This window comes from Hyaena hyaena, unplaced genomic scaffold (genome assembly GCF_003009895.1).
Source record: "Hyaena hyaena isolate Hyena2069 unplaced genomic scaffold, ASM300989v1 scaffold_102, whole genome shotgun sequence".
NCBI lineage: Eukaryota > Metazoa > Chordata > Mammalia > Carnivora > Hyaenidae > Hyaena > Hyaena hyaena.
Window position 1 is genome coordinate 1,428,034 of NW_024080734.1, and position 18,557 is coordinate 1,446,590.

Below are 18,557 nucleotides of genomic sequence, written 5' to 3' on the forward strand. Positions count from 1 at the left end.
CATGAAAATATACTCCCATGTTTTCTTCTAAGAGTTTTATAGTTTTAACTCTTACATTTAGGCCTTTGATTTATTTTTGTATACAGTATGAAGCAAGGGTTCAGCTTTATTCTTTTGCATTTGTTTTGCGCTAGGATACACAGCTGTCCCAGCACCATTTGTTGAAAAGGGTATTCGTTCCCCTTGGCACTCTTCTTGAAAGTCAGTTCAAGTTTCTTCCTAATTGAGGAAGTTCAAGTTCAAGTCAGTTCTGTTTCTTCCTAATTGAGTTTTGGAAGATTTTTGGTTTCTAGTAGTTTATCCATTTCTTCTAGGTTGTCCACAATTTGTTAGTGTATAGTTTTTCATAATATTCTGTTTTAATCTTTTTCTTTGGTGTTGGCTCTTATTTTTCTTCTTTCATTTCTGATTTTTTAAATTTAAGTCCTTTCTCTTTTTTTCTTGGTGAGTATGGATGAACTTTTATCAGTTTTGTTTATCTTTCCAAATAACCAGCTCTTGATTTCACAGATCTTTTGTATTGTTTTTTTTTTTCTTCTATTTCATTTATTTCTGTTCTAATTTTTATTTCCTTCCTCCTTCTAGCTTTGGATTGTTCTAATTTTCCTAGTTCATTTATGTATAAGATTAAGTTGTTTATTTCAGATTTTTCTTATTTCTTGAGAAATAAGCCTACATTACTATCAACTTTCTTCTTAGAACTGTTTTTACTGTGTCCCAAGAATTTTGGACTGTTTGAGTTTTTGTTTTTATTTTCACTTGTCTTTGTGTATCTTTTGATTTCCCCATTGGTTGTTTAGTAGCATGTTGTTTGGCCTCCGTGTATTTGTGGGGGTTTTTTTTCCAGGCTTTTTTTTTCTTGTAACTGATTTCTAGGTTCATCCTACTGTGGTTGACAAAGATGCTTGATATGATTTCAGTGTTCTTGAAATTATTGAAACTTGTTATAAGGCCTGGAGAATGTTCCATGTGCACTTGAAAAGAATGTGTTTTCTGATGTTTTGGGATGGAATGTTCTGTATATATCTGTTAGATGCATTTGCTTTAGTATGTCATTCAAAGCTACCTTTTCCTTGTTGATTTGCTGTGCGGTCTATCCATTATTTTAAATGATATGTTAAAGTCCATTACTATTATTGTATTACTGCTTTTTCTCCTTTATGTCTATTACTATTTGCTTTCTGTATTTAGCTGCTCCTATGTTGGATGTGTAGATAATATGTAATTGTTATATTCTCATGTTGGATTGATCCCTTTATTTAAAAAAAAATATTTATTTTTGAGGGAGAGAATGAGAGTACATGAGCAGGGGAGGGGCAGAGTGGAAGGGACAGAGGAAGCAGGCTCCACATAGACAGCCTTGAGCCCAATGCAGGGCTCAAACTCATGAACCCATAAGATCATGTCCTGAACCGAAGTCAGACGCTCAATAGACTGAGCCACCCAGACACCCTGGATTGATCCCTTTCATATTATATGGTGCCTTTCTTTGTCTCTTGCTATAGTCTTTGTTTTAAAGTCTGTTTTGTCTTATGTAAGTATTTATGTTGGCCTTTTTTTTCTTCCATCTGCATAGAAAATCTTTTTTCATCCCTTCACTTCAGTCTGTATATATGTTTAGATTTGACTATGAATGTGAAGGTTTGTTTATATACTCTAAGTTCTTTTCCATTGACCTGTATGTCTGTCCTTATACCAGTATCACGTGGTCTTGATTACTGTAGCTTTGTTGTACACATTGAAATTGAGAAGGAATTGTTCTTTTTCAAGATTCTTATGGCTATTCTGGATCCGTTCGATTTTCTTGTGATTTTTAGAATCAGCTTGTCAATTTCTGCGAAGAAGCTGGGATTTTGACAGGGACTGTACTGAATCTGCAGGCTAATTTGGGGAGTATTGTCACCTTGACAATATTGTCCTCCAATCTGTGAACATAGGATGTCTTTCTCTTTATGTAGGTCTTCTGTAATTTCTTTCAGTAATGTTCTGTAGTTCTCAGATATGTTTTGCACTTCTTTTGTTAAATTTATTTCCAAGTATTTTGTTCTTTTTGATGCTATTGCAAACGGGATTTTTTTTTTCTTATTTCACTTGTGTTTTGCTCTTTGCTATAAAAATAAAATTGATTTCATTATTTTGACCTTGATTCTATAACTATGCTGAGCTCAGTTAGTAGTTGTAATCATTTTTAGTGGATTCTTTTTCTAGGTTCAAGATCATGTCATCAGCATGAAACAGTTTCATCTTGGTGTTAACAGGGCCAGTCAGTAGTAGTCAAGGATAGCTTTATCCCTGAAGCCCTTCTCCTTTGTGTTTTCTAATTCTTTTTTCTCCTTATAGTACTTTCTGCCTTCTTTCTTTGTAGCTTCTCTGTCCATCTCCTTTCTATATATGAGCTCTTGTCTACTTACCTGAATCCATGTGTTCTTTCCTCCTTTGTGTTCTCTCTCCTGGCTTATGGCTTTTCCTTTTTTTTCTTTTTCTTGCACTTTCTTCTTCTCTGAGGTCTATCTTTATTGCCTCTCTGATGCACACTTTGCTATCAGGAGAGGTGGCTGGAGTCATTTCTGACTTGTAGACTGTGTAAGTTATCTTCTTACAGAAGTGGTTGTAGCAACAACCATTTTAAACTTTGAGGTAGAAGTTATTTACAATAAAATGAACAGATTTTAGGTATTTGATTTGATGCATTTCAACAAATTTTTGTATGCATAAAGGTAACTGCCACCCAAGAAAATTTCCTCATTTCTCTTTCCAGTCAGTGCCCCTCTCCCCCAGCCCCCAAGATGAACACTTTCTCATTTTGGTTACTGTAGATTAGTGTTAACCTGTTTTTAGACTTTATATAAATGGAAACAAAGTATGTGTTCTTTTAAACCCCCTATTTCTTCACTCAACATAAGATTTTTAGATCCTTTTATGCTGACAAGTAAACAATAGCTTATTCTTCCCTTTTAATTATGAGGTAGTATTCTATTGTGTAAATATATCACAATGTGTATATCCATTCTTCTGTTGATGGACATTTCATTGTTTTCACTGCCTTTATTTTTAAAAATAATAGTAATAATTTTAAAATCATTTTGAAAAATGCAAAGGAAAAAAATGGAAAAATAAGCCAATTCCCTCCCCTCTTTCTCCCAATATAATATCCTCAGTTATATTCCTTTCAGTCATATGTACATGCAAGTATTTGTGTATGTCTTTGTCATTATTTTCATGCAAATGGAATCACCTATGTATAAACCCTATAAATTGTTTTCCCACATGATGTTTCTTAAACATCAGTGTGTATTAGTACACGTGGATTACATCACTGATATTCTTAATGGTCAGATAGTATCTATGTACCATACTTCTGTTGTACACATGTACAATATATTATCCAGTTTAATTACTGGATAATCAAGTTGCCTCTTTTTTCTTTTATAACTATTTCTAAGGTGAACATCCTTATATTTATACTTGTCTATTTGCTCAGTACATAAATGCTAGAAGGTAACTCTCATATAAGAGGAATTGCTAGGCCAAAGGATATATACATTTAAAATTTTGATAGAAATTGCCAAATTGTTCTCCAAAAGTGTTGTGCTAAATCAAACCAACTTTGCCCTTTCTATAACTACTATAACATTTATGGGTTGTTTTCCTATATGCAGTTAGGGAGATTTTCGCATGTTTATAGTTTGTTCATTTAATAATTATTGAAGACCACCAACAGTGTCTGAGAGTTTTTGTTCTTCCACAGCTTGACAGATACTAGGTCATGCTCATCTCTACCAATCTTAACAAGTGAAACATGTTATCTCACTGACGTTTCCAGAGCAGTTTTGTAATAATGAATTTTTTCATTTATTTATTTTCCACATTTCATCTGTAAACTACCTACTTATGTTCTTTGTCCATTTTTCTATCTGATTTTTGGTCCTTTTTCATACTGATTTATGGGAGCTCTTTCCCTTTGTCACTACTTTTTCCTTGTTTGTGTACTGACTTTGTTTACACTGGTTTCTTAAAAACAAAACAAAAAAAGTCTTCTGTTTCCTAAGTAATGTTTACATTTTAAAATAAAGTGTTGTTTAACCCAGAAGAATAACTGTTTAAGGGAAATTAAAGGCACATTTGAGTAGGAAAACTGTTGTGGTTGACAGAAGAGATATCAAGATATCTTCTGGGATTTTAGTCTCTCAAAATAAACTCTTCTTTCAAATTCCTATCCCTACCCAAAAAGGGATATGTGATAAACCATCAGTTTTTGTGCTGTGAGGACAAAATTTGTCTCTACATTAGTTCTAAATATATAACAATATGGTATATGTAAATTTAGCATGTATACATTTTTCCTATAATGGTGCAGTTGGTTATTTTATCATTTGTGGTTCTATGGATCTGACACTCCTCTCTATTTACTTTATTCTTTGTATGGGTGATGACCTTAGAGAATTGTCCTATCGTAGAGCTGTAGCATTTGAAGGGTTCTTCTCATGGATTTCAAGAGAACTAAGAAGTTACCTGTATTTAGTCATCAAAGCATGTAAGTTGAGACTTTTGCAAAGTACTTACTCAAGTATTGTCAGTGCTTCATTTTCTTCTCTTGAATATTTCCTGAGACTCTGGCTAAGAGCATATCTGAAGGAATATGGAAATGAAAAACCCAGAAGACTTAACTGGGGACCTGCTTCATGGGTACTCCTCACATAATAGATATGATGCTTGAGCTGCCAATATCACATCTTCTAGTTAGTCTAGTTCTACATAGAAAGTGAGTAGTTTCTATGAGTCAGATACGAAACTAGGGGCTTTACCTATGTATTTAGTCTTTGTAATATAGGTTCTGTCATCCTTTTCAAAGACAAAGAATCCAAGGCTCCAAGAAGTAAAATATTTTGCCCAAGGTCAGTATTAATTGATAGCTAAAATCTCCTGTTGGCCCATCAGAAAATAAACTTGATTATAGTTAATTGCTCTTATTATTGATATCAAGTAAATCTCATGCTGTCTTAGTCCATGGGGAACTCACTCCATTCCCTGGCCTCAGGAATGCAGACATGCCATGGGCCTGGCCAATCGGATCTATCCCCTGTCCACAATTACTGGTTGAATATGAGTATGTGAACCACTCCACATTCAGATAAATAAAGTTGGGACCTATTGGAACTATTTGGCAAAAGAAGCTTTCTTTCCACCAAAATTGTAGCTGGCAAAATCGAAGTCTTGAGCTTTTAAGGCCTACAGTGTTCAGAAAGCCAGCTTGAGAGTGAATAAAAGGAGTGAAAAGAAACACTAACAGGTGGAGAGAGATGAGATCCTGGTACTGTTTCTTTCACCTCCAGATCCAGTGATCCAGCCATCCAGCCATGCCTACAAGAAGGTCTAGCAGGGGTTATTTCACATACTGAGCAAAACACTCCCTCTACCCTGACTCCCTGCTGTCAAACAAAAGACCATCATGCCGAACTTGTATAACCAGATAGCTGCTAATGATTTGAAGTGATCACGCGCACGCGCACACACACACACACACACACACACACACACACGCTTGAGACTTAAGTCCAACATGGCCACTAATTCTAAAATAGGAAATGACAGTGAAGATGCCAGGAAGAAGGGGGAAGTTTTCTGACCTGTTGCCAAGCCTTTTTTTTTCCTTCTTTACATCTATACTGCACCTATATTCTGTAATGGTCACTGCAACTCTTTTTTGTGAACTGTTTACATGTCTGACTTCTTGTTTGGATTTTACTTGGTGATTTGATATGAATTTTTAATGTGAAAGCACTTAGCATTAGGAGTTTGACATTTTGTCTGACCTTAATCACCAGGAGGATCATGAGAGGTTTATTCAGTGGGAAGAGAACTGTTACAGCTCTGACAGAAATGATGGGAAATAAGTAAACAGCCTTTTAAATCTTCACCAGAAATCAATAGGGTTTAAAGATGATGGACGTTGGTGTTTTTTGCTGCTTAAGGACTTCAACCTTTTACGGGAAAATATCTTCTCAACGTGTCAGCAATTCTTTCCATGCACACAATGAATCACTGCTGCAAATAGAACATTCTGCATAGAACACTCTTCATCATTATTATAAGGAAGAAATTGTCTATGACTGCCCGTGGTAATATAGAGCCTTTTGGGGCATTTTTGTATGAAAAGAGACAGCGATTTCTCACCATTTTGTTTTTCTTTTAAGTGTAGTTGAGATACCAAACTTTTTCCTCAACACAGTAATAGCAGTTGTTGTTTATTGAGCACCTTCGTCTTACTGGGCATCGGCTGGTTGCTATGTTAAGGTAGATCATATGATTCCATTTTTATAGATGATGAAAATGAGGCCTGAAGTCTCTGTCAGAGGTCATCTAACTTGTGACATAACTGGTATTTAAAACCCTAGCCCAGGGGCGCCTGGGTGGCTTAGTCGGTTAAGCGTCCGACTTTCGCTTAGGTCATGATCTCGCGGTTCGTGGGTTCGAGCCCCGCGTCGGGCTCTGTGCTGACTGCCAGCTCGGAGCCTGGAGCCTGTTTCAGAGTCTGTCACTCCCTCTCTCTCTGACCCTCCCCTGCTCACGCTGTCTCTCTCTCTCTCCTAGAAATAAATAAAAAACATTTAAAAAAAAAAAAAAAAAAACCCTAGCCCATAGAGTTTGAAGCCTATGCTTTTACCGCTCTTCCAACTGCATCTTGGAGGACAGGCACTCAATAGGTGTGCTCACCCTTTGACTCTCTTTCTTCAGTAGTGGTATCCCTTATTCTCTTTCTTTCCCCTTTTCCCTCAGTCAGTAAAACTGACTTAAGTGACAGATTTCCACATCATTTAATAAGAGGATAAGAGCTACACCATGGTCATTGAATAAAGGGATATGGGTCGAGAACTACTTCCCAATATACTCTGCAGATTTGTCTTTCATGAATGATTTATAAGGTATTAAGATTGATATAGCATTTAGCAGTATATTCACATAAGCTCAATCTGATGCAAGTGTTCAAACATTAACCAAACATGTCGTGCGGTGTCCTTTGTTTCAAGGTACGGAATCGCGGATTTTATTGTAAAAGCTACCTCTGTTCTAAATACTGCTGTAAAACACGGAGCGCTTGCCATTACACAATAGCGGACGTTCCAGGTATGCACCTTGTGTGTACATGCCACCGCGCAGCTCTTATCCTGGACACGGTGACCTTTATTTTATAATTTGGAAATCATCCTTCCTAATTCAAACTAAACACCGACTCAGTTTTTGGTTTTGGTTTTGTTTTTTCCAACTCAGCGTTTTAATCATAAGTCATCATAAAACATACATGAAAACATACGTTTTCACACAAAACTTCCTGATTTGTTACGAATTTGGATTTAAGGACACATTACTTCAGTTAATCGATGGGAAATTTTTCAAAGAGATCTCTCCCTGTTTATTGTGATACATATTAGATACGTTGAATGCAAATAATATCAGATAAAAGGTACCTTCCCTGGTTTTTTCTTACAGAGTCAGGAAACAGTCACTGAACTTCTGTAGTCCTCCATTCCTTACTTAGAAACTGAAATAAACTAAATGTCCTAAGGATCCTGCTAACTCTGCTGAAGTTCTCTATAGCTCCTTAGGCTTAGAATTTGGGCTTGAAGTAATTTTTTTCTGTCACACACATTTAACTCATAAAACAATCAGTTTGATTGGGTAACCAACTCCTGAGCTGGTAGGAAAGAGTTGAACTATGATGCAAGGCTGGTTCTCAAGCAAGCTCAGTGTTGGAAAGCTGTAAGAAACACCTGAACTTGAGGATCAAAGTTGCAGTCTTCTTGCCCCCTTACTCAAATGTACACTGACTTGGGACTTCCAAAAAGAGTGTAGTGGAAATCAGGATTTCTCTGAGGGGTGCCTGGGTGGCTCAGTTGGTTAAGTGTCTGACTTCAGTTCAGGTCAGGTCATGATCTTGCGGTTTGTGGGTTTGAGCCCCCCATTAGGCTCTGTGCTGACAGCTCAGAGCCTTGAGCCTGCTTCAGATTCTGTGTCTCCCCCTCTCTCTGCCTCTCTCTCTCTCTCAAAAATAAATAAACATGAAAAAAAATAAGAAGAAATCAGGACTCCTCCATTCTAGTCTGATCTTCCCCCTAATTTTCTGGTCACATAAATCAGAAGGTCACATAACCTCTTAAGGCTCTAGTTTTCTCATCTACAGATTGGGGATACTAGTACATACCACACAGAATTATTGTGAGAATTATTTGAGATAACACATGAAAGCCTTTGAATGCCTAAATAATTACTTTGGCAGACAGTAATTTAGGTATCTTGCCAATATAAGTTTTTGTTACTTGAGTTGGATGTATAACCTCAGATTCTTACACTGTGACTTGGGGTATAAGCAGGTATAACTTCTAAAGGAAACAAGTACTGCTGAGTTTATTTATCTAATCACTGTTTCACAGTTTTCATCATTGCCCCTGTTATCAAACAAACATGTCCATTTTCTAAAAGTCGCTAGCTAGCCTCCCCAGCATGACAGGGATCACAGAGTAAACAAGTGAAGAGAAGTCTTTTCAGTACATAAGGTTGTGTAGTCCAGTTCCTTTTCTGTTTACCTTTAAAGTTTCAGTCCTCTTGTGAAATATAAAGTTATTTCCCAATTACTTTGCTTTTTTATTTGTGTTGGTTGCATTGGTTACTATAGGCTTTTATGTTTAAATACTTTATTTTGGTGAGGTGATCTTTAATGGTTCATTTTGTGAACATCTGTTTCGGGGACCAGAAATCTTGACCAAGAACATGTTTTAAATCTGTTGAAGTCAGAAAATATGATTTGGGAAAATATGATTTGGTACCCAAAAAAATAACAGTACAACACACACACACACACACACACACACACACACACACTTTTTTTTGCTGTAAAATTGTACTTAACGTTAAGTACCAGTAAATTGTATCTATGTTGGACTTACCTGTGTACATTTGTTCCTTCTCGAGAACACATCAATTTTCTCTTTTCTAGGCAAAGTCTAAATTTGAATATTTCATCATTAAGTTATGTGAAATAATTTTCATGCCTTATTAAATGACTTAATAACAGCAATTCCTACCAAAACAGGAGTTATTTTTCCCCAAATTGGTGTTCCTCTTTTATCATGGCCCCTTGTACATTCTTTTATTGCAGTAATTATATCACACACTTACATGTCTGGCCTCTGCACCGTCAGGAGCTTCTTAAGTTCTGAGATTTCTCAGAGTAAATACTTTGATCTCTAGTCTGTAAGCTCTACTTGGGCATTTAGTGAACTCCCAATAATATATTGAGTGATACTTCAAATTATGTTGAAGATCTAAAAATACTTAGCCAAATTGATCTATGACTACAGAGATAAGTTCTGTTGACGTGACTCTTAAAACAAAAATGTTCCCAGTTTGTGACTGATGGTCTATGATGCCGTATTTACTTCCATAATAAATAGTCACCTTTTATAATGGTGTCATCATCATAAACTAAGATAAAAGGGATTTGCTAAGATTTTCTCTCCCAGCCATTAGGATTAACCAGGTATAAGGCTCTACCTCCAGTTAGCTATGGGACCATACTCTGTTATTTATAAAATGAGGGCTTCTCCTGGATTATTGCAAAGGTTCTGTCTAGCTGAAAAAATTCTCAACCAGGAGAGCTACCACCTACATTTATTTTTGCCAAGAGACATTTTTCACATCATAGCAACACGATTTCATAGTTCATTCAGCTTCTAAAAAAACCTAGGAAGCCCAGCTTGTCCTTAGCCCCACAGTGGTGGTTCTTGAGGAACCTGAACTGTATACCACCAGGAGCTTCTAATGTCCTGAGAAGAATTGTTATTCACCTTGACCTCTAGTCCTTAAACCTACTGTTTGGCATTTAGTGAATGCCTACTGATCCTTAGTTTGGTTTGGGTCTTGTATAATAGAAAGTATCATTTGTATGTAATGTCTATACTCGTGTCTTTGAATTTTGTAGAAAGACAACTTCAAAGTTGACTTCAAAGTCAACTTCCTGCCACCCCTTTTTTCTGCCATCTTCTAAGTCCTTGCAGCTTTGATTTATTCCTTCAAATTCATTACATAAAAGATAGAAATACATTATTCTGCATATTATGGAAAGTCAAGATATGTTTATATATGACCTTGACCCCTGTGGACTATCAGCTACTTGACATCATAAGCTCTGCTTTATTAATTTGTTATCTCTTCCAGTGTTTATGACAACTTAGCACATATTAGACAACTACTTATGTTTACTAAGTTGATAATTATACAAAATCACACACATGATGTCATAGCTGAGTTGTTACTGGAAAAGAAATCACTGCCTTTTTAATGCCTTGTAATGATTCCTCCCTGCAAAAAATAATATCAAGAACCCAGTTGCATTAGGTAGCTTATGTAAGAGGTGAACTTCTGGAAAAGCACCTGCTGATGATCACTTTCTAATATATCATTTCAGTGTCAAAGGACAAATGTAGTCACAAGGGCTGCTATAATTTTCATGAACCCTAAACAGATCTGTATTTTTTAGATGACTATAGAAATTTATTAGTTATTTTCACTTTAGTTCTTATGCAGTGTAGCGATCTAATCAGATGAAATGTGTGTCATGCCCTGTTTCACTTGCAGCAATAATCCCGCTCTGCAGCAGTCTAATTTAGTGCTCTCAACAGTAAAGTAGTACAGACTAAATCAGAGCTGAGCTTGAGCCAGGATGGTAAGTGGGGAAAATCCCTGGTTTTAAACTCCTATAGACCTGATCTCCACTAATGGAAGTCATATACATAACACAGTACACATGGTACTGGGTCGTGGTAAGTTGCTCCATAGATGGTAGCTAATGTTATTTTAGTTTAAAAAGTATATTGTGAAAAGTAGTCATTAGGTGTGAAAAACGGTTTTAAAGGTGTAAAGTCCGTTGCCTTGAACGTACAGTTTACCAGCATGTGAGATATCTTAGCATATGTTAGCTATGCAGTAGGTTCCAGAACAGACCAAGGAATGAAAGAGGCAGTTAACTCTATTGCAAGGCCTTATTCTTTTCTATTTAATGGAAGGGAAGACAATAGTCATCAGATCCCAATCCAGATGGTGGCAGCCAGCATTCGTATGGTTTTTAATTGTATGTCAGGTGATGAGAGATTTTGGCCTTAGGCAAGTCACTGAGTGAACTAGATGAACTCACCTGTGTGGCATTTTGTCTAGTGAAAATCAGGCCAGTAATGCCTGCATTGCAAAGCTATTATGAGGATCGGTAATTATGCCTGAAAAAATAACTGTCCAAGTGGCTGGCACTCTATAATTGTTCTATAACTTGAATCTTTTGTTTGTATTGTTCTCATTGTCATCATCATCGTCGTCATTGTCATTTTTATATAATGATCTCTGAGTTTAAGGTGGGTTTACACCTTTGTGGATCCTCCCAATGTTTCTCTGTTCCTTAGAAACAGATCATTTGAATTAATAATCATAGAACTTCTCTAGACATCTGAAAGCAAAACGCTTCCTCTGATTCTGTAGGCTCTTAACTTTATATTGTTCTCACCGAAGCGTGCCATCTAACATTGATTCTTCTGATCTTTCAGAACTATGCTCTCTTTGCGTAGAAGAATTTACGCAATGGTTTTTGTTATATGTTGGTATCTTCATATACCCAAGAGGATTATATTCAATTTGTGCAAACTTTGTCAGATTGTCAATCCTACTTTACTCACATTGGAAATTTTTTGTAAGCTGTTCTTACTTTTCTTTTTCTAGTGATAATTTAATTTAATTTAATTTTACTTTCCTTTATTTTTTTCGGAATCTCTTAACCCCTTAGCTTTGTGAATTTCAAGTCCATTCTCACTAAATAGTCCATAATGCCATGGAGGTTTGTTATTTCACTCCATTTTGTTTTCTTAACTCTCTCTCCCCTTGATGTACTTGTTATGACAACTTTAATCATGTTTAGAATGGTTCATGGAAAAAAGAAGGTTATGATTGGAACTCACGTGGGCCATAAAGACTTTATTTATGTGGTTGTGTGAGTCTTTATGTTTTTATCATCTTGAAGTTGAACTTCTCTAAGACATTACTGGCTGTAAATAAAAAGAGAGCCCAATCCTTTCCATCTGGTGTTAGGTTTATAGCCCCCACCAAAGGAAATCCATTGTTGATGCTAATAAAGAAATGCATAGAAATTCAGAAGGTAGTTCAGTTACCCTTTGTAGGTCTTAAACTTTCCGAGCCTTAGTTTTCTCCAGTCCAAAATGGACGTGTTAACTGCCCTTTCTATTTCAATGGACTGAAGGAATATCAGATAAAATCACATGAAATGCATGTAAAAGGAATTTGCCCATCATGAATGAAAAGTGTTACTTTCTTTATGATTACTCGGTATTAGTGGCCTTTTTTCCTTTGAGGAAAGACACTTACGTGTTGATGCATCATATTTATTAACTTGTTTTTGCCTGTCTTCTACCAAAACGGATTTGAAGCAGAGGCCATTAATGAAGTCATTGAATTGAAGGTATTACTTTTGGCAAGAGGTGTGAAGTTAGAAGAAACCTGAGGAGGAAAATATCTTGTAAGGGTGCTGAATTATTTTGTTGTATAGTCAGTAAGTATTTAGGAGGCACAACATTATAGGTAGAATAAAATATGCAAATTGGATTGTTGTTGGCAGATAGGAGTAATTTTTTTTAATTAAAAAAATATTTATTTATTTTTTTTGGGAGACAGAGACATGTGCACACAAGCAGGGGAGGGACAGAGCGAGAGGGAGAGAGAATCCCGAGCAGGCTCCGCACTTTGAGCACAGAGCTCAATGTGGGGCTCAGTCTTATGAACAATGAGATCATAACCTGAGCTGAAGTCAAGAGCTGGATGCTCAACTGACTGAGCCACCCAGACACCCCTAAAGAGAAGTAATACACCATCGATGTGGAGAGATATTTTCTATAAAAAGGTAAAATCTTAAAAAGAACAGGTAAAGGTTTGATAGGATAAGGAATTAAAATTTCACTTTGAGTACTTGGAGGAAATGTTGCAATTTATAAAGAAAGAGTAATTTTAGGAAAATAATAATGACACCAGGACAGGGCCTAAATTTTACATCTGAAAGGAGGGGCTGAATTCTTTAGTGTCTACCTTAAAGGCTACTTTGTCAACAAAAGAGTTGTGGGTAGAAGAAGATAGTGATGGCTTATTTCTGAGATCCTAGTGAAAATTCTATGTGTTAGAACTTGTAGAGATTCATATCTTAGTCCAAAAGCAGTTATGATGGTTTTAGATTACATTATGAAATAGATTACATCATATTAATTGTGGCCATTCAATTAAAGTCTGTGATTCTTGACTTCGTATCTCATTTGCAAACTGATATTTTATAAAAGACTTTATTACCTTCTGCTTCAAGGAGGTACTGAAGAAATTTCTCTTAGAGGTTTTCTGCATCCAGTGTTGAAATTGTTACAGGCCAGTATCCAGTGGAGCAACCAGTGGAAAGCTGAATCATGTTAATTCCTTTTTTTGTTTCTCTCTCTCTACTGCTTTTCTCCCGAACTGTGTTATACAAACCAAGTCTTTAGGCCAGTTCCTTGGCTGTCTAAATTTTAGTTTCATCACAAAGTGTGGATAGGAATGCCTAATTTATAGGGCTACTATGAGGATTGAGATAATATGCCTAGCGTGATAACTGACATACCGAAAGTGCTCATTAAGTATTAGTTGCTTCTATTATTGTTGATGTTGTTATTGCAATTATTATTACAACTGTTCATATTATCATCTTTGAATACAGTCATTTCTTTTTCCCAGTGGTCCACTAAATCAAAGAAAAATCATTGGGGAATAATCCCAGGGGATGTGTTCATATAAGTGGTGGGCATGTATTATATATTATAGGTTAATAAGCTTTGCTTCTTAGCATGTTGTGAATATCTTTAAACCAAAACTTTCAGAGAGGAAAGAAAGGTTTTCTGTATTTAAAAATGTTCCTCTGTTTCTCTGTCTTATACCTTTGAGTAGCAAAAACCTGTGTATTTTAGGATAAGTCTGTCTAGATATTAGCCTGATACAGAAACCAAGGTTGTCAGCAGCAGGCTGTTCTGAGGTTGGGAGTGTTGTTGGGGGAAAAAAGTGTACTTAGGATTTCCTATATGCTTTACATTTCTCTGTATTCTAGTAAACAACCACCCTTCTCCTTGGCCTTTAGGCAGTTAGTTGAGGTGCAGCTGCCAGAGGTAAATCATTTAGGAAGTTGCGTGACCAAACCGTTGAGCATATTTCACTGGGCTCCTAGATGAAGTAAGTGATGGGCCTGCATTTTTGGAAACTCAAGCATTGACATTTTGAATGCCTATCATGGACCAGACGTGTTGGGAAATCATCATTACCCTCTAACAGTCCTGTTTTTCATGATGAGACTGACAAGATAAAGCTGTGACTGAGGTAAACACAGGCCTGCAGCAGCCCGTAGGAGAGGCACCTTCCTTGGGCTTGAGGGGGACAGGACAGATGAGATTGAGGAGCCTAATGGCCTTGACAGTGGTAGTATGTGTTCTGGGTTTTGAGGCCAAATGGGAGATGGCAGGGTAGGTATCGGGAGAGGGTCGAAAGCGGCTTAAATTTTTCCAGGTTGAAGGAGCAACATTTAACAAACTATTAAGATAGTAGAGTAAGGATAAAAATACTGGGCATACATGGGGCGCCTGGGTGGCTTAGTCGGTTAAGCGTCCGACTTTCGCTTAGGTCATGATCTCGCGGTTCGTGGGTTCGAGCCCCGCGTCGGGCTCTGTGCTGACTGCCAGCTCAGAGCCTGGAGCCTGTTTCAGTCTGTGACTCCCTCTCTCTCTGACCCTCCCCTGCTCATGCTGTCTCTCTCTCTGTCTCCTAGAAATAAATAAAACATTTAAAAAAAAAAAAATACTGGGCATACAAAAAGAAATGAGCTTTTTTTCATGTGGCCTTGGATGTCTGTCTGATGAGAGAATGAGTTGGTTCAAAGGAGTAAAATGATTAAAATGGTATTCACTGAACTATTTTATTCTATTAACTTCATCAGTCCATTTCAGTAAAAACACTTGAGCCTAGTAATCCATTTGGACACATGGGTTTTTTTCTATCGTTACTCTTTTGTAATTTGTGATTTGTGATATTTTCAAAATTCTCATGTGGTTCTCAATACTGGCTGTACAATATAATCACATAGGGAATTTTTTTTAAATGCCAGTGTGGATATTCTGTAAAATACTCCAACAGAAATTTTTAAATGTTGGCAGATTGGGGAACAGATGATACAACACTGGCAAAATATTGATGATCATTAAAGCTTGGTAATGGGTACCTGGGGTTCATTAAAGTATTCCTATTAAGTCTGAATGTGTTTGAACTTTTCTATAGTTAAAAGTTTAAAACGTAGAATTAGAAGTTTTTCTGAATGACAGTGCCCCACAAATATTCATGCCTGGGTCTCCCATCCTAAACCAGTTATATCAGGATCCAGGTATCTTCTGGTTTTTGTTTTTGTTTTTGTTTTTTGGGTTTTTCTTTTTTTTTGGTTTTTGGGTTTTTTGGTTTGTTTTTGGTTTTGTTTTTAAGTTCCGTGTGGTGCTAGTGGATAGCCATGCTTGAAAACCTGTGCTTCGTGAGACAGACCCAAGCAGGAATCATCGGTTCTTTTTTTAAAATGTTTTTTCATTTATTTCTGAGAGAGAGAGAGAGAGAGAGACAGCATGAGCAGGGGAGGGTCAGAGAGAGAAGGAGACACAGAATCCGAAGCAGGCTCCAGGCTCTGAGCTAGTTGTCAGCACAGAGCCTGACGTGGGGCTCAAACCCACAAACTGTGAGATCATGACCTGAGCCGAAGTCGGACGCTTAACCGACTGAACCACCCAGACGCCCCAGGAATCATCGGTTCTTATTTCACAGGTAGAGAACTGAGACCAGAAAGGCTAAATGTTTTGTTAAAAGGCCACACAGATAGGAAAGAACACAGCCATTATTTTGTAAGCCTCATATTCTAGTGCTCATTTTGTTAACATCTCTCTGCTTATCTCTTCCCCATATCAAAGAAACAATTTTCTTGCTAGTTATTATCACATGATCTGTTCAGAAACTATGCTGTATTGAAGATCTCTTAGTTCTACAATTCCTGTGTTCTAGAACACAGTTGTTCCTCTTCTTCCTCTGACAGGCAGTGAATTTGGTGTAAGCCATGCAAGGTGCTAATTTGGTTTTATTTGTGAGTAGATGCTTATAATTCAGCTTGCCATTTCCTTTTCTTGGCCTTAAGTAAGGGAGCAGTGTAAGTGCCCCTTGGAAGGAGAAGATGCTGATATTTTTCTAGTGCTCTGTGCACTGGGCAGTAAATCTACATGCAAATTAAAGATTTTGGTGACAAATGATAACTCTCATCATCAGTCCAATCTCCTCTTAACTTTCCTGGGTATTGTTAATTCATAACATAGTTTGAATTGACTTACTGTTATTGATTTTTGTATTCATTAGAATGAAGGGGGAAATCTTGCCTTTGCAAGGGCAATACAGTTATAAGACACTTTCTCATAAAATAAAAGGACCTGGCCGGATATAAACTGTGAGAATGACAGCGAAATTGATGCGGTGAAGGTTAATGCCTGCTTGTTACATTGATGTTGGAGGTTCCAATCACTTGTCAGTATGCTCCTATAATATGTGCAGTACATCTTCATCAGGAAGGCATATAGCAATCAGTTTCAGGTTTCCGGATGAGCCTGTGGCCAGACCATAATTAACCTTTTGAACCTGGAATTGTAACAGAATGTACTATTGGCTTAGGTTATCAATTATGGTCAGAGTCAATTGATACTTTACTTGAAGAAGGCTTATTGGTGATGGATATTACAATTTACTCATCTTCCCATTATGTGATTAAAAATAAAGTTGACATGGCAAAGTATTCCTTTTTTTTATTTTTGGGAGAGAGATTTTTGTAAGCCAGATGCCTTGCCAAAGTAACTCCGGGAGGTGGGGGGTTTGTCTGACTTGGGGGTGGTCTCAATTTTCACTATTATTTTCAATTTCTTAAGTATAAAGTAGTGCAACTACTAAGCAAACTTTTAGAATTACATAGTATGTCAAATTGTAATAGAAAAGAGTCAAAAACAGCATATCAAGATACTTCACACATAAGGTTAAAAAACGGAAATTCAGGTATATTGATGTAGCTGTTAAATGTCTTGTATCTTATACTTCTTTCTCTAATATTTTACTCAAATAATATCAAACATGGCTGACAGAATTTCACTTATTTTGGAAGAAAATAATGGTATGTATATTAATCAAATAAAACTGAAAATATTATCAGTCCAAATCAAGGGAACAGTATGATTTTAATGCATTTCAAATTATCTATTACAGTTTAAAGATAACTGCTCAAATTAAGAAGCTATTTGCCTTTTTGCTATATTTCTATTATTGTTTTAGTTTTTAAAATAATCTTCTATTAAAGTTAAATGTCACTCTATGTTAGTTGTTTCTACAAAAAGTACACTTATGTTTTATTTATAATTTTTATCCACTGCAGTCTGACTATGCATATTATTTTGAGATCATCAAAGATATTTTTTGCAATATTTTTATAATACTGGGAAATTGAGACCAACATGAATGTCCAACACTAAAGCATTTGTTGAGTATATTAATGGTTTGAAGAAATATTATAGCCATTAAAGTAATGATAGGATAGAAATTTTAACATCCTGAGGAGATAGTTACATTACCTTAAATTTCAAAAAGTAGGCTAAAAGTTGCTTATTCAAGGGTAAGAGGAAGGTCATTGGAAAAAATGAGAAGAAAATATACTAAAATGTGAACAGTAGTTGCCTTAAGGTATTATGTGCCTTTTTCTTATTTACAGATTTTTATCACATAAAATATTATAGCATTTATATAAATTATATTTAGAAGGAAATTGTTTTTATAAATAGAATTGTTTCTGAATATTATTACTCTTATTATCAGAAAAGTTAGTTTAAAAACAAATCACATGTCTCTAAAAATCATGTTTTTCCTATCTGTGCACATCGTCTATAAGGCCCAGTAACTGCCTTGTTCAAATTCCAGTTCTGTTACTCCCTAGCTATATGACTTTGCACAGATAGATATTTATTCTCTTTGTTCTTCAATTTCCTCATCTGTAAAATGGGGATAATTATGTATATATGTTTACATAATAATGTATGTATGTATAGGGTTATAAGGAAGTTTAAATTAGTTAATACATGCGAAGTTAAAACAAGTGAACACACAATTACATAACGCCATGAGTGCTGTACTCTCGTTCTCCCCCCTCAGGACATGGACCCTCTAGCGCTCTGGCACACCACACAGCCCGCTGCTGTATTACTGGCCACACGCTAACCCTTTAGCTTCATGTCTATCTTCCGTCTGTATATCTCCACTTGTACGCCTCATGGGTTCTTTCAAATGCATCGTTTCTGAAATTTAAACGTTTACCTTCTCCCCAAACATCTCCAGTTATTGCTAACTGATTGTCATTCTCCCCTTCATCACAACGTGAAAGATGTAGA

The 18,557-nt window shown here is 36.3% G+C and overlaps 1 protein-coding gene across 3 annotated transcripts in view; it reads left to right on the forward strand.

Moving 5' to 3' along the window:
- The window catches only part of RANBP17 (RAN binding protein 17), a 313,431-nt gene that overhangs the window by 143,098 nt on the left and 151,776 nt on the right, over positions 1-18,557 (forward strand). The gene's annotated exons all lie outside the window — the stretch shown is intronic.